The sequence below is a fragment of the Vanellus vanellus genome (genome assembly GCF_965231255.1).
Source record: "Vanellus vanellus genome assembly, chromosome: 1".
NCBI classification, from domain to species: domain Eukaryota; kingdom Metazoa; phylum Chordata; class Aves; order Charadriiformes; family Charadriidae; genus Vanellus; species Vanellus vanellus.
In genome coordinates, this window is record NC_138905.1 from 167729546 (window position 1) to 167746576 (window position 17031).

The window sequence follows — 17031 nt, forward strand, 5'->3', positions numbered from 1 at the left end:
AGTTGGCTGTATGCCTCTGCTGTAGAAGTGCTAGCATAGATTACAAATTACATTTCAATTTTGGATTTGCCTCCCTGACTTGATGTTAATACTATATAAAAATTATCAAGGTAAATACTGCAAATCTTGTGACAATAGATAGATCTAGTTGTAATTTAGACATAACAGAAATAGGCTTCTCCAAGAGCAGTCACTGTAATCTGACTATGCTATTACAGGTATTTTTTACAAAACCATTTCTTAGCAGACAAAAAAACTATAAGTATTTTTATTAATCAACTTTTGAAATTTCTAATGGTAACTATAAGAAACATGAGAAGATTCATGGGAACAGATGTAGGAAAAACACGTCCTTTACTTATCATAACCCACTGAGATAAGAAACAGGCATATTTCAATATAAATGAATCATAAAGGCATTATTTCAATGGCTATGCTCATCCCTCAGAAAAAAAATGCCTTCATATGATGAACTGATAACTTTTTACAGGCATTCACAATGGATAAAAAATTTTGAGTTCTAAGCCTGTGCCTGATAGTAGCTCTGACAAGATAGACTGTTTCAGTTATTCATAAATGTATAAACATTGTTTTTGTAAATTCTATTTTGAGAAATTAAGGCTTTTGCAAGATTAATCACACACACTTCAGTCTTAGATTCTGTTTGTTAAAAGGTAAATAAAAAAAATTCTCAAGTTTAGCCTTAATGATTTTCCCACATTTTATGTTATAAAAAGGAATACGATAGATTTTTTTTAAATACTTCTTTAATACTTAAATACTTTAATACTTACTTACCCATGAAGCTGTTGGAATGACCATACATTTCTTATAACAGAAGAATTAGAGAAATAGATTGAAATGGTGCCTGTACAAAATGTCAGCACCAGCTATGAAACGACTGAAGCATAAGACCTCTTTCTATCCCACCTTGCACGTAATACATGTATTTTCATGGTGCAACAAGGATCAAATTTGTTTGAAATGCTAGTGTGTAGTTGTCTTCCATTCTACTGAGGTCAATAGATATGTATCAAACTATAGCAAAAGAAACTATAGGTTAATTAATGAAGTATAAGTGTAATATACTGCCATGGATGTTGGAGAAAGTGGAATGTTCTGGAAACATTTTTGGTTTAACTGCATAGCAGTAAATTGTTACACAAAATAGACCAGTGGAGAATTCATTTCTATGTGAAAATACAACCCATTACAAATATAATGAGAGTCTATATTTGCCTTAATACATAATCAATGAATATTTAATGAATGTACTACATTTCTAAGCTCAATTTAAACTATGAATTATAACTATTGCTTGGATATAAAGAACTTTTTAATATGTTGCAGTAGCCGTCTTTGCAGGAAGTTTTAAAGATAGCTGTGTTTCCTTTTGACTATTTGGAAGAAATTTATAACATTGAGTGGAATACTAAATGTATGTATGAATTTCACTGTTAGTCATTTCGAAGTCTTTGGTCACAGTCTATTTTTCCAGTTTAAAAGGAATATGGTTGCTACATATTTTTAAGAATATACATAAATACTGTTGTGTTTACTTAAGCAACATTTTCTTGCAATCCTTATCATGTAACCAGAAACAAAATACCAGAATTATGGGCAATAATCAAATAAATAATTTGCTTGTAAAAGAAAAATACCTGAACAATAAAATCTGAAAATAGTTGCAATGATAATATGGAAAGTCACTTTCTCAGTCTGTGTATAGGTTGTGCTGCAAATAGTTTTTGTTTTTCTTTTTTCTTTTGTTGAAGCCTGTAGAGTGATTCTGCTCACCTATGTTTAGCTGCCAAAAGCAAGGCAGATTAGGTAGAAGTGATCCTCCTGTCCTTAAGCATGCAAACAAATTATGTTCCTAATGCAAACAAGTTGTGTAAGTACATATATACTCAAAAGACATAAATCTCCAGGAAGTAATTGATTTTCCTTGCCTTAGATGGCTATTTTGGATAGAATCAATCAACATTTGAAGGTAAATCTCTCTCCCTTAATTACTGAGGGATCTAGATGAGAACTAACCTCTGATGGGATTCATTTTACATCATTTCAGACATTTTATTTCAGAAATCAGTCATGTAGGATAAGATAGTCATAAAAACTCTCACTATAATTAATGAAAATTTATTGCATCTTACAGTTAATTTATCCTTTTTAAAACTTTTTTTTTCAGATTGAACTGAATATTTCTCTGCAAATATATACTTCTTTCTTTTGATTATAGAAGGAATGTAGAATACTTAGAATTGACAAAAGACAGAATTAAGTCATTTCTTCCCTCAGTCATTTGTTTTTCTGGAAATTTCTCTTTTCCTCCATCATCCACAGAAAAGTTGCAAAGCTCTACCACAAATCTGAAGTACCAATAAAAACCTAGACATTTCTTTGGAGCTATGCAGAAGAAAAGAGACATCCATGAGATTTATTCTGTAATGTAGTATTTTCTTTCATTCCCATCTACCTCTTCCTTTTCTATGAGATATGGGTGTACCCTGTCTTGTGGTATTGAAGCTACTATATCAGTATCTCCCCTGGACAGTTTTGCACATACATGAGTAAAAGATCTTGGCCCATAAACCTTAGGAGACATTTAGAATGATATAAGACACTTAGACACTTAGAAGATACATGGTCTTTGCAAAGACTTGGAGATTATGTGAATTGCTCTGTGAGGTTGTTTGACATAGAACTGGAAGTATATACAATAAAAAGAAAGTTCAAACCAGCTAGCACTTAGTCATCTAAGCTGAATCTCCAGTGTTACTTGCTGGTTCACAGACATAGATGTATGCTTCATGTCCCCATTGCTCAGGGTGAAACTATTCAAAAACCGATGGCTGCCTCTCTGAAATGGAGCTGCTTAAGGGTCCCAAAAAATTTTAGGAAAGAGCCATTGTAACTTCTCCGGTGTTCACAAGTGACCTGTTGAAATGAAATAGTGAATAGATTAATAGTAAGCAACATAATTTAGAATGTTAAAAATATGATGCAAAAAAATGTTTATTTCTAACTCCTGGGTATTCTATTTTATGTAACCTGCAACTAACAATAAAGAAGATTAAAAAAAAAAAATAATCCAAACAACTCAAAAAATAAACCCCACAACTTTTATTCTTTAAGTGGCTATCATCTTCATCTAATTGAGGCCTGAGTCCAAACAGAAAATGATTTTTTTCTGTAAATGGAAAAAATGTGAGACATGTAAACTTGTCAAACAATAGGAGCTGTAATTAAAAGAGCAAAAACATTGTAACTGCTTTCAGGAGCAAAATAACTAGTGATATGGAGAGATAAAAATATAACGGAGCAAACAACACAAGATTCCTATGTTTCATTGGGAACTAAAACACCCTCAGGGATTTACGTAAACTTTTATAAGTTTAACTGGCATTTACTTCACTGCTGCTACTTGTTTTTACCCTAATTTGTCTTTTCCCTGAACAAGATTTTGCCTTTCAGCTATGACTTATGGTTGCACAATCTTTGCAGGAAAAATGGGAAGAACAGTTTTTTGAACACTTTCCAGTCACTGCTCTTGGATTTTAAGGCTGAGAAGATAATGAGGAAAGACTGTCTTAAACAATTAAGTAGGCAGAATGACATATTTGAGAACAACCTTGACCATTAGCAAAGTATAAACAGTAAGAAGAAAATAGGGCAGTTTAGAGCAGCGTTAATGAGATGCTTGCATATAAACTGCAGGTAAGAAGAAGGGGGAAAAATGGGTTATGTAGAGGTCTGTTGTGCTAATGAGGAAAATAGATATGGAAAGAGACATCTAACCTGTTAAATCCATAAACTGTATTCAAAAGAAAGTATGTCATACCTGTGCCAACCTTTCATAATCAAAACAAAGTCTGTCTTAAGGTCAATCAGAGATCTTTATGAAAAACTCTTATGGAATTTCTCTTAATATTTCTTTTAAGCTTACTATAGAATAAAAAAACAAACAAACAAACAAAACCCAAACAAACCAAACAAACCAAAACCCAGTTTACTCTTGCTATTTATTATGTTGGTTTTAAAAAGTTTGTGTTTAATATTCCATTATGTGAGATGTTTTGTATTTCCTTGATTGGCTAAAGCGATCTTTTCTTCTTTCTTCAGTTTTAACTTAATGTCTTTTAACACTAGGATAAAATATTCCAGATGAAGTTTCTGCAGTATTTAATAGAGTAAAATGGGTATGTCTCTAATTCAACTGGAAATAGATAATATTTTTTAAATGTCATTTATCATTTTCAGCTTTGCATTTTGATGGTTTATGATCATATAGTAATCATTTAACATTATGTTCTTCTTTAGAATCATTCCTCTTTCAAGAGTCCTTTGTTTGGTGCCCTCAATTCTTTTCACTCAACTATAGAAGAACAACCTTTTCTTAGATCCCTTAAGATTTGAACAGTTTCTTGTTACTTCAGGTTGTCTGGTACTTTGTGATTTTGATTATTTCTTTGTTTCAAGATCGTGTCTTAACTCTGTAGCTTAGAAAATTGCCTTCATGTATTCCTACTTCTTGTACTAGGTTAACTAAGTAGAACATGCATCAAATCAGTCTCAATATAGCACCCTGGAAACTTCCAGGTGGCTGCCTCCCCTCTAATCAAAGATTTCTTTTCTCCTTAGCTAATGCTGTCTATACTTTACAGTTTATGTACTATCAGAGACTTCTCCAGTTTAAATGAACATCGCTTATTTGGCACTGTATAATAATTTTATTTAAATTCTGATAAATTATTTTTCCTCTTTTTTTCTCATTTTATTTTCTCAAAGACTTATATTAAAGAATCAACAGAAGATCTGATAAGACATCTCGTAATATTTAGATATATGTGTAGCAAAACTGTCAACAATAGAGAATACTTTAGCTTAAAATCAGAGTAAATTGTACAACTGTGGTAACAAAGCAGTGAATCTAGCTTACTATGTAAAAATTTGTAAAAACAATATTTGGAAAACTTTGCATATACTTAATAAACTTCTATAAAGTCATGGCTTCTGCAGTTTTGAAGAAAGAGACTCAGCTCTGGGAGAGTAATTCACAATAGCAGTATGTAGATACAACAGAAGAGTGATGTGTGTTAAATTGTGATTTATATGAACCAACACACTAAATGTTAACTTATTTAAAGTTCTGAGACTAACACATAGAAAAGGAACTATCACAAAGACGGGTGTTTGAAACTCTGTTGCCTGAATGAGTTTATACTTTTGTCTCAGGACTGCAATGCCTTTGTAAAATTAGTGTCCTGATCCTGAAAGACAGTTTTTGTATTTGACCCTTACGTCACTATTTTCTTTCTAAAAGTAGCTCTCTTCCAACCAAACACCCTATGAGGCATCCACTGAAATTGATCAAGCAGCTTAGTTTCTTTTTGCTTCTCTGTCTGGCCACGATGCACTGGAAATTAAAGGTTTAGAGCATTTATTTTTCTTTTCCATTCTAAATATGGAGAAAAATGTATTTTAAATGTTCTAGCACCAATACATTCCCTTAAATATGAGTCTTTTTTAAACTGAAACCAATATTCTTAGTTCTTGCACTGAAACTGCCAAGATGACTTCAGAATTCAAGATTTTCAACAGTTTAACAGCCAAAATGAAAGTAATCCAAGATTTTATAACGCAGAATGTACCCAAACCACCTGAACCAAGAACTCAATCTTGCTACCAAGGAATCCAGGAAATTATCAGATTATTGATGGTTTAGCCATGCAGATGATTTGTACTTGTAGAAAAGAAATGCAATGTGTAACTAGATAATTTCTGCCTTAGTCACTTTTCTCAGCTTTATGAATATGAGAACTTATTGTATACCTAACTTCCTAATTTTTATCTCCAGCATATGACATTCTACATCAGTGGCACAATCTGGATCATTTCCCTCTGTTGTAGGACATTGAGCTGAATAATGGAAACTGATTTTCTTTTTTTTTTTTTTCTTTTTTTTGTTAGTTTACAGAAGTATTTGGCTTACACAGACTACATGCATTTGATGTCAATCTAACCCAAAACAAGTAAACACATTTTAGAATAGTTCCAATTCCTGATGGAGATTAGACAATATTAGACAATAGCTCATATGTCCAGGAAACCATTTTATCTGCTTTTGCAGGAATCTAATCTATCACACTTTCAGTAGACCAATTACATCAGGCCTCTGGGAAAGACTGTGAGAAGATTAGGTTTGAAATATTATCATGATAATCTACAACACACACACATAATAAGAAATTAAAATTTTATATAGAAATTGTTTGGAAGTGTGTAGTGGAACACTGAAAAATGCAGGTATATTTTGTTTCTAGACCATAAAATGTTGAATATAAATTAAACACTGAACAACATTGTATTCGGTTTATGTAGCAAGGTTTTGGTAGTGGGCAGGGGCTCCAGGAATGGCTTCTGTGAGAATACACTAGAAACTGCTCCCATGTCCAACAAAACCAACTTCAGCCGGCTCCAAAACGGATCTGCCACTGGCCAAAGCTAGGCCCATCATGCTGGTGGCACCTCTGTGATAACATATTTAAGAAAGGGTAAAAAAAATCTGTAGAGTAGTTGTGAGAGAGAGATCTGAGAAATATGTGAAAGAATTAGCTCTGCAGACACCAAGGTGAGAGAAGGAGAGGGAGGAGGTGCTCCAAGCACTTAAGCAGAGATTGCTCCTCAGGCTGCAGTGCAGACCATGGTGAAGCAGGTTGCCTCCCTCAAGCCTTTGGAGGACCATAGTGGAGCAGATATCCACCTGCAGTCCATGGAGGACCCCACAGCAGAGCAGGTGGATGCGCCCTGAAGGAATCTGCAACCCATGGAAAGCCCATGCTGGAGCAGGATCCTGGTAGGTAAAAAAAAAAAAGGAAAAAAAAAAAAAAAAGTTGTTGAAACTTGTTCTATATTGTAAACACTGCTGAATGACTGGGAGGTGGTGATTTTCTTCAGTCCTGGTATAATTTGAATATGTATACATATTTTACTGGTTACTTGGAAAAACATCCCCATTCTGTTTTGTTAATAAATGTTATTCAATATGTGGCACACTCAAAGTACTAGCTTTGAGCCTTAAGGTTTTGAGTGATGTGAGTTCCGGTCATCTGAGAGAACTGCTGTCCCTCCAGTTGCTGCAGAAGAAGGTGTTACAGCTACCAGTCCCACTGAATATAAGTATTCAGAGGTGAGTTAAGATGAGTTGAGTTGAGGGCTCTTCTCACTGTGATTTTACAGCCCAGATAAACCCATCAGCAGAAAAATAGCTGAAGATACTCATGTCGTCAGGCAGGTGCTGTGAGGAATGATTCTGAATCTTAAAATAATTTAACAGTTTATAGACATCCAATGTTGAAATTAATAAAAATAAAAAAAAAATAAAATATCAAAACCTGTTAGTTGGTTCACTTAAATGTTGTTCAGTATTCCAATATGGTGAGTGCTCTTCATATACACCTACAAAGTGGTAGTCAGATATAACATGTTTTTCAGTATGTAGAAGTGTATTAAAAGTCAATGTTAGTGAGATGTCTGATCGAAGATAAAGCAAGGCTGGTTTGAAAATTTGAATATATCTGGATCTCAGTTTTGTTTCATGTTCTTCATTAGTCTGTAAGACTGTTCAGTTTGCTTTTTCAGTTGTTTTGCATTGTTCTTGCAGGACAAGCAATTTTTTTCTAAATAAAGAATGTAAAGAACATTGATGGTGTCAGTAATGATCACATTTCAAAAATATTCTGATTAACACAACAGTAAATATCTGTTTTGCTTAACTCTTTAGCCAAATTGCCTTTATATTCACCAGAACAGTACAAAGAAGCCAGAGTATATTTTTACACCTTCAGTAGACTGTAATGGATAACGCTGAGACCAAGAAACAACTTGAGAATAATTTCTTCCTCTGAAAAACTTTAGGTTGCCTTTTTAAGGTTAAATTGTAATTTTTGTAATATTGGTTTTGGTTTCTGCCAATATTGTTGCATTTTTTAAACTCTGATTATTGAAAGATATGATTTTATTATTATTAGGCAGTCTGAAAACTTAATGGAATCACATTAAATTCCATTTTATGGAAAATGCATATAAGATGTATTCAAGTAACTAGGTGAATGTGAACACTGAAGTGAATTGAGCAGGCATGCTGACTTATTGAATTATCATTGTCCAGAAGTAGTTTCATATAGTATGGGTGAAAATTAAATAATTTCAAAAAGTAGGGAAGAAAACTTCTAGAAAATACAAAACTTGAAAATACAATATGATGTCAATTTGGGTGATGTGTTTCAGTGAAATTTGCTTGTTGTTATGTATTTGAGAGCCAAGGGTAAAAACAATTTTAGACTGTCTATATGAGACTAATTTGTTGTCCTGGTTTGAGGTAAAACAGGACCAGTAACTTTGCTTCTTAGCTGGGCCTCTTCTAACTACTGAAATTAACAGAATATCGTGCAGACACTGTTTGGTCTCAGAGGGATAAGACCTATGTTTATAGTTGATGCCCAGGCATGGTATGCAGAGAGGCTCCTGCTTATACTTATTGCTCTAACAGCCAAGGCCAGCCAACTTAGTTATTTGCCCCGTTGGAGGGTCGGAAGTGGAAAAGCATAGAAGGGTCACACCTGCGGGGAGGAGCAGACAGGAGAGGTGACCCAAAACTGACCAACAAGGTCTTCCATCCCACCTGCCTCATGCTCAGTATAAAAGCTGGGGGATCAAAGGGTCTTCGCTCTTTCTTCAATGGCTGACATCTGAGGACGACTCTGTCTATTTGTCTGCCTTTGATCCTGATCCTGGATTCAGATCTGAATCCAGTTTCTGTCCATCACTGAGTCCAGTCGGGGACTTTCCCTTGTGCCAGCCCGTGATGTGGTTGTCATGCTGGGAACTTGATATGGTTTTGTATATATTTCCTTACTTCCTTTTTATTTTATTATTAATATTTCATTAAAGTAGTTTAGTTCCTTCTAAACTTATAAGTCTCTCTTTCTCTTGCCTCCCTTTGAAGAGGTAGGGGAGAGCATCTGTGATTCCACCTGAGAGGCCAATCTGGCCCAAACCACGACATTACTGTAAATCTAGCAGCCACAAAATCAGAAAATTATTATTCTTTACATATATGTGGTCAATAAAATAACAAAATAAATGTAAATATATGCAGTCACTGTAGTAGTCACTCCAAGTAGACAGAAAAACGCAGAAATACAAACCTTCAAAAAAACTTGGTCAGAATTATATGGGTGCAACTATATATAATCAGCAGAAAGCACATGGATTTTTGTGCACATGTGCACCTCCATGCATGGGTGTGTGCATGTATATTTATGGAAAGGGAGGAGGCAACTCAAAGCACTGGACTGAAGAAAAAATACATGGAGAAAACCTTTATGTAGATACAGAAGCGCCAACATTTCCACTAAATGAGAGGAAGAAGATAAACAGCTGTTATAGAAGAGCAAAATAAAATAAAAAGTGCATAAATCAAGGTTTGCTTTATATCCAATTTATGCAATAATAATAATAATAATGTTCTTAATATTCTGAAAAAGTGTCATCACCACATCTTCACTTACAGGCATTGATCATCTCCGAATAATATAAATAGTATAAATAGTATAAATAATTATCTCCTCAATCAGATTATACTTATATGCAAATAATTTTAGAAGCAGAAGAACGGATCTTTACCATCTTCTCTGCTTGGTGCTGAATCTGTTCCCTTAGTCTACAACTCAACTTTTTCTTTTTTTTTTTTTTTTTTATTGTCATGAGTCGCCGAGGACACCAGCTTCAGTGAAGGTAAGGCCTCACTGGAGAAGGGGATTGCGGCGGATAAGGCCGGTAAAGGGCTCTTCTGAGGGCTCTCGTAGCTGGGAAAGGCGGCTACCTCGTGCCGGAACCGGCAGCTTGGGGGCGGGCTGCTGACGCGTCAGGGGCGGAGACAACGTCAGACGTTCTAAATGGGCGGTGCCGGAGCGCAGCGGCCGGCCGTTGGGCACCCAGGACGTGGGCAGCCAGTGGACGTCACCCGGGGCATCACTGCGACACCGCAGCGGGAGGGGGCGAACAGGGCATAGTATTTCGCAGGTAGGTCACTGAAAGCTCTGCGTCTGAGCTGAGCGCAAGCTGGGCAAGCGCAAGCAGAGGAACATCGGTGTGCAGGGCCTCGGGCTCAGGGCTTGCGGGAAGCTGACAGCAGAGATTCAGCACCTCCCGGCACAAGAGAAGAACATGGCCGCAAAACGGTCAAGAGCCACTGCAAGAAAGAATGTGGGAACTCAGACCGAGCTCCCGTGCAAGCATGTGGCTGTGCAGGTCTCGGGCTGCAATGAATGCCTGAGCCTGGCACTGCTGTCACAGGGAGCCAGTGACACCGCCTGCATACGGTGCGATCAAGTAAATGATCTGCTCAGGCAGGTGGTCGAACTGAAGGAAGAGGTAGAGAGGTTAAGAACTATCAGAGACTGTGAAAACGAAATAGACTGGTGGAGCCATACCCTGAGGCAAAGGCAGCAGGAAGAGGCTCCGTTGGAAGTGGATGATCCCCTTCCCTCCTGTCACCAGGCGGAAAGAGAGAACTTAAGGGATAAGGGGAAGTGGAGTCAGATCCCTCCCCGGAGAGGCAAGCGGAACCCCTCACAGCTCCCCTCACCATCCCAATTGCCCTTGCAGAATAGGTATGGGGCTTTGGAAATCGAAGACCAGGCAATTGAGGATGGAAAGGATGATCCATCCAGTGAGGCGCCCAGTGCTGGGCACTCACCTCCATGCCTCAGGACTTCCTCAACCAAGAAAGAAAGGAAGGTAATTGTGGTAGGTGACTCCCTTCTGAGGGGAACAGAGGGCCCTATCTGTAGACCGGACCCATCCCACAGGGAAGTCAGCTGCCTCTCTGGGGCCAGAATTAAGGACATAAGGAGAAAACTCCCTTCCCTGGTTAAGACATCAGATTACTACCCACTACTGATATTTCAGGTAGGTGGTGATGAGGTAGGTACCAGAAGTCTAAGGACAATGAAGAATGACTTTAGGGCCCTGGGATGACTGGTTAAGGGATCGGGAGCACAAACAGTGTTCTCCTCTATCCCACCATTTGCAGGGGTTGACGAGGGGATAAATAGGAGGAGTCAGGAAATTAACTCCTGGCTCCGAGACTGGTGTATCCAGCAGAACTTTGGCTTTTTTGATCATGGGCTGATCTACAGGAAACCAGACATGCTGGCAACAGGTAGGGGAAGCCTAACCTGAAGGGGAAGAAAAATCCTGGGACAAGAGCTAGCAGGGCTCATCTATAGGGCTTTAAACTAGGTTTGAAGGGGGATGGGGATGAAACCAGGATTACAAAAGTGGAGCCTGGGAGAAGCGTACCAGTGCTTCTGGGTAAAAGTGTTAGCAAGGTCTTGCAGCCTGTCTCAGTGATGGTGGGGGGTGGTGAATTGTGTGACAGCAAAGACATGAAGGGTAGTGATAATTTGGTAGCTACAGTAGTGTCTGAGCATGATCAGGTGCGAATTAGGGCTTGTCCCCCCAAGAAAGTGGCAGGACAATTAGCCCAGCTGAAGTGCATCTATACTAATGCACGCAGCATGGGAAATAAACAGGAGGAGCTGGAGGCCATTGTACATCAAGGAAACTGTGATATAGTTGCCATCACAGAAACGTGGTGGAAGGACATACACAAGTGGAGTGCTGTAATTGATGGCTACCAACTCTTCAAAAAGGATAGGCAAGGAAGGAGAGGTGGTGGGGTGGCCCTCTGTGTTAGGGGCAGTTTTGAATGTCTGGAACTTAACAGTGTGGATGACAATGTTGAGTGTGTATGGATAAGAATTAAGGGGAAGGCCAATAAGGCAGACATTGTGATGGGAGTTTGTTATAGACCTCCCAATCAGGATGTAGAAGCCGATGAAGTATTCTATAAGCAGCTGGCAAAGGTCTCACGATCATCTGCCCCTACTCTTGTGGGGACTTCAACTTCCCAGACGTCTGCTGGAAATACTACGCAGCAGAGAGGGAACAGTCATGGAGGTTCCTGGAGTGTGTGGCAGACAACTTCCTAACACAGCTGGAGGTCGCCTTGGGCAGAGTGATCATGAATTGATAGAATTTTCAATTCTTGATCAAGTAAGGCGGGGAGCCAGAAGAACTGCCACCGTGGATTTCCAAAGGGCAGACTTTAGCCTGTTTAGGAGCATGGTTGAGAGTGTCCCTTGGGAGGCAGTTTTGAAGAGCAAAGGTGCCCAGGAAGGCTGGGCATACTTCAAGCAGGTGCTCTTAAAAGCGCAGGAGAAGGCCCTTGTCTCGAAAAACGAGCAGACGGGGAAGAAGACCAGCCTGGCTAAATAGAGAACTTTGGCTGGACCTCAGTAAAAAAAGGAAAGTTTACATTCTCTGGAAAAGGGGGTTGGCAACTTATGAGGACTATCAAGATATAACAAAGCTATGTAGGGGGAAAATGAGAAAGGCCAAAGCTCAATCAGAACTCAGCTTGGCCACCGCAGTTAAAGACAATAAGAAGAGATTCTTTGAGTATATCAATAGAAAAAGGAAGACTAGGGAAAATGTAGGCCCACTGGTGAATGAGACAGGTGCCCTAGTGGTGGAGGACACAGAGAAGGCAGAGTTACTGAATGCCTTCTTTTCTTCGGTCTTCACTGCTAAAGCTGTCCCTCATGAATCCCATACTCTGAAGGCAAAGGGGAAGGTCTGGAGAGAGGAAGATTTTTCCCTCTGTTGAGGAGGACCATGTCAGAGACCACTTGGCCAAGCTGGACATTCACAAGTCCATGGGCCCTGATGGCATGCATCCGCGAGTGCTGAGAGAGCTGGCGGATGTTATTGCTAGACCACTCTCCATCGTCTTTGAATGGTCATGGAGAACAGGAGAGGTGCCTGAGGACTGGAGGAAGGCCGACATCACTCCAATCTTCAAAAAAGGCAAGAAGGAGGACCCAGGGAACTACAGACCAGTTAGTCTCACCTCTGTCCCTGGGAAGGTAATGGAGCGACTCATTCTGGATATCATCTCCAAACATGTTGAGGAACAGGAAGTTATTGGAAGTGGTCAAAATGGATTTACCAAGGGTAGATCATGCTTGAACAATCTGATAGCTTTCTATGATGTTATAACTGGTTGGCTGGATGAGGGGAGAGTCGTGGATGTCATCTACCTTGTCTTTAGCAAGGCTTTTGACACTGTCTCCCATGACATCCTCATTAGGAAGCTGAGGAAGTATGGGCTAGATGAGGTGACAGTGAGGTGGATTGAGAGTTGGCTGTGTGACAGAACTCAGGGGGTTGTGATCAGCGGCACAGAGTCTAGTTGGAGGCCTGTAACCAGTGGTGTCCCCCAGGGGTCAATACTCAGTCCAATTTTGTTTAATATATGCATTAATGACCTGGATGAGGGGACAGAGTGTATCCTCAGCAAGTTTGCTGATGATACCAAACTGGGTGGGGAGGCTGACACCCCAGAGGGCCGTGCTGCCATCCAGCATGACCTGGACAGGCTGGAGAGCTGGGCAGAGAAGAACCTAATGAGGTTCAACAAAAGCAAGTGCAAGGTCCTGCACCTGGGGAGGAAGAATGCTAGGCACCAGTATAGGTTAGGGCCGGACCTGCTGGGAAGTAGCTCGGAGGAGAAGGATCTGGGGGTTGTGGTAGACAGTAAATTATCCATGACCCAGCAATGTGCCCTTGTTGCCAAAAAGGCCCATGGAATCCTGGGCTGCATAGGGAAGAGTGTGGCCAGTAGGTCGAGGGAGGTCATTCTCCCCCTCTACTCTGCACTGGTGAGGCCACAACTGGAATACTGTGTCCAGTTTTGGGCTCCCCAGTTCAAGAGGGACAGGGAACTGCTGGAGCGAGTCCAGCGAAGGGCAACTAAGATGATTAGGGGCTTGGAGCACCTCCCTTATGAGGAAAGGCTGAGAGAGCTGGGACTCTTTAGCCTGGAGAAGAGAAGGCTGAGGGGAGACCTTATTATGGTGTACAAGTATCTAAAGGGTGGGTTGAAGGAGGATGGAGCCAGGCTCTTTTCAATGGCTCATAGTGACAGGATGAGGGGCAATGGGCACAAGTTAGAACACAGGAAGTTCCGTTCAAATACACGGAAAAACTTCTTTACGGTGAGGGTGACAAAGCACTGGCACAGGCTGCCCAGGGAGGTTGTGGAGTCCCCTTCTCTGGAGATTTTCAAGACGTGCCTGGATGCAGTCCTGAGTAATGTGCTCTGGCAATCCTCCTTAGCAGGGGAGTTGGACTAGATGATCTCTAGAGGTCCCTTCCAACTCTGAAAACTCCGTGATTCTGTGATTCATTCCTTTTTTCAAGCCAGGCTCTTTTCTCTTCCCTCTGTCACAGATTCTGTTGCATACCTCTCCAGTGGAATGGAGTGCAACATGTCTGTTCATGGCTGTGCCCCAGTACAAACCAGGGGAGTCTTTTCCCCAGCATAGAACAGAAGTGTATTCCCACCTCAGAGCAGTACTAAGCTCAATTCTTCCTCATAAGAGAGTTCATTCCCTCTGACTTCAGAAGTCTAGAAAGTAGACTTTGCCATTTCAACTCCCTGTCTGAACTTTCTTTATGGTTAAAGGGCAGAAATGGGAACTTCTAGAATGACTTTGATTTCATATTTACATAAACAACCAAAATAGGTCTGGTGAATCATTCCTGTCAAGTATCATTTTTTTGCCAATGAGCTTAAGTGCCATCTAAATGACAAGCCCAGATATAGATAGCTACACTGCAGACTGTGAAAGACAGATGAAGTTAAAAGCAGTCATTATGACCATGATGCAAATGACGTGTAGAACAGCAACAAAGAGGAAAGTCACAGAAATAAGAAGTTGTAATACGCTTTCAATTTCTTTTTAGTTTTTGCTCATGGGTGATGTGTCTTTCTCTTCAGATGATTGTTTTGGTTCTTAGAGTACTGACTCAGAAGCAGATCATGAAGTGCTGACCTCAGATGCAGCAGCAAATAGCAGCTAGGAAGACTATCAGAAACCATTGCCAGTTAAAACAGTGCAGTATCTGGTCTTACATTTCAAATTTGTCACTGGAGGGTACAGAAAGTTCAATTTATATTTGTCTATATATCTAGAAATTCTAGACGAGCAAAATAATTTTGCTTAACGTTGAACATGAGAATATACTTTTTACTGTTTCACCACTATCTATATTCTTTGTACATAACCAGATACTTTAATCCTTTTAAATAAAAATATTATTCTCTAATACCAGTTTTCTGCATTTCTCACTCAAAAAATGGGTTTATATATATGCAGTGAACAGCCATTTGGCAAATATATGTCAGTTTTATATTGTTTATATCAAGACAGCTAATTTCTAATTAGTCTTTTTTATTACTTGTTTCTCTTTTAGATTGCATTACTTTTACAAAATTTAGTTGTTTCTGGGCTTCTTTTCCCCAGCCTTTGTTTTAAGAATTCACCCCCTGTCATAGCAATGGTTTCTGTCATGTCAGTGGTTTGGGCAACAGAAATGAAACTCTAAATTACCTTGTTTAATTCTTAATAAATGATGAGCAATAATGCCACGCTACAGTATGTGATTCAGGCTGCTTAATTTAGTCCCTGAGAGAGTGAATTAAGTTGCCATAGTTAGACATCCAATGGTTGCTGAACTGACAAAGGATATCCAACCTTTCTGTACAGGGCTATACAACATGCCTTAGGACATACCAGAGATCCTTACATGTCTGTCTCAGGACTTAGAAGCCAGCTGGGATGCCCTAGGGATTTCTTGAAGGAATATTACATGCCTCTCTTTAGGCAAGTGAGGTTATCCCAAGTGAACACAGTCAATGGGGTCTAGAAAGCTATTTATTTGACAAACTGTAGGTGTCTAAGGGGGGCTCAAGAACTCCATGGATTCCATTTACTGAATGGATTGAACAGATTTAATTGTAATTATATCTGTAGATGTGCATATTTAGATACCTAGCTATAGGTATCAACATTTTCAAAGTGAATCTCACCCTGCAAGCTTAAAGCAGTGTAATTAAAGAAAATCCTGAATATGTCACACAACGGAAGAGCTTGAAGGGCTACAGAAAAAAACACTCTCTGCTTACATTTAGGTATCTCTGTGACAATTCCTGTGTGTGGTGTGAAATTCCAATAGATGTTAATGAAAGGCTAACATTAAAGAGAGACTCCAGTGTTCCAAAACAGCTTAGATAGGAAGCTTCTCTGCTGATTTGGAAAATCAGTTCACCTGTATCAGCAGGTAAGTAGGTAACATCATCTGACGGACATTATAAAATGTGTGACCTAGCAATTGAAACCAAGTTGGAAAGACTTCTTTTTCATACTTTCAAAGACGAGAGCTCTCAGCTCACTCACTGAAGGGTTATTGCAGGGACCTCACCTGCAGATGAGTATGCTTGTACAACCAAGTGCTGTGCCCAGTCAGTGCAGTCTGTCCTGTTTTGTTACTAAATTGCGTTCCTAACTATGTACTGTGTGACCTTGATCTCCATTCTCTGTGTGTTAGTCTAGACTAACAGGTGAGTAGGAGGAGGCCAGAGTCTGGAAAGACTTGGGATTAAAGCTGGAGCCTGGATAAACAGGGTCCAGGGTCTAGGTATGGATTGGTATGGTCTAGTCCAGATTTTGAAGGATCCACAAATATGGGAGTGGCTGCAAATCAAAGGAGAACATGTGTATGTCCACTCCCGAGTTTCCTTCCTGATTAGCTTTAGGGAATTAATGGGATGGGACTGTAGGTATTGCTCACACATATTCTATGCAAGTGCTGTGTGTGTATTGTGAGTGTGTGTAGCTAGATCTTTGGCATAGGTGCTTTACCTTGCTGCTGGCTGGACCTGCAAACAAGAACAGCAGCAAGTAAGTGGAGGAGAATAAAACTCTGGAGCCTTTAAGTTCATAGGAGTCAGCTTCCCTTAACAATGTCCACTTTTATTACTGTTTCATCATTTTATTAATATTGGGGGAACAATCTTTTTTACTCTGATACATTTTAAGCTGATATACTAGTATG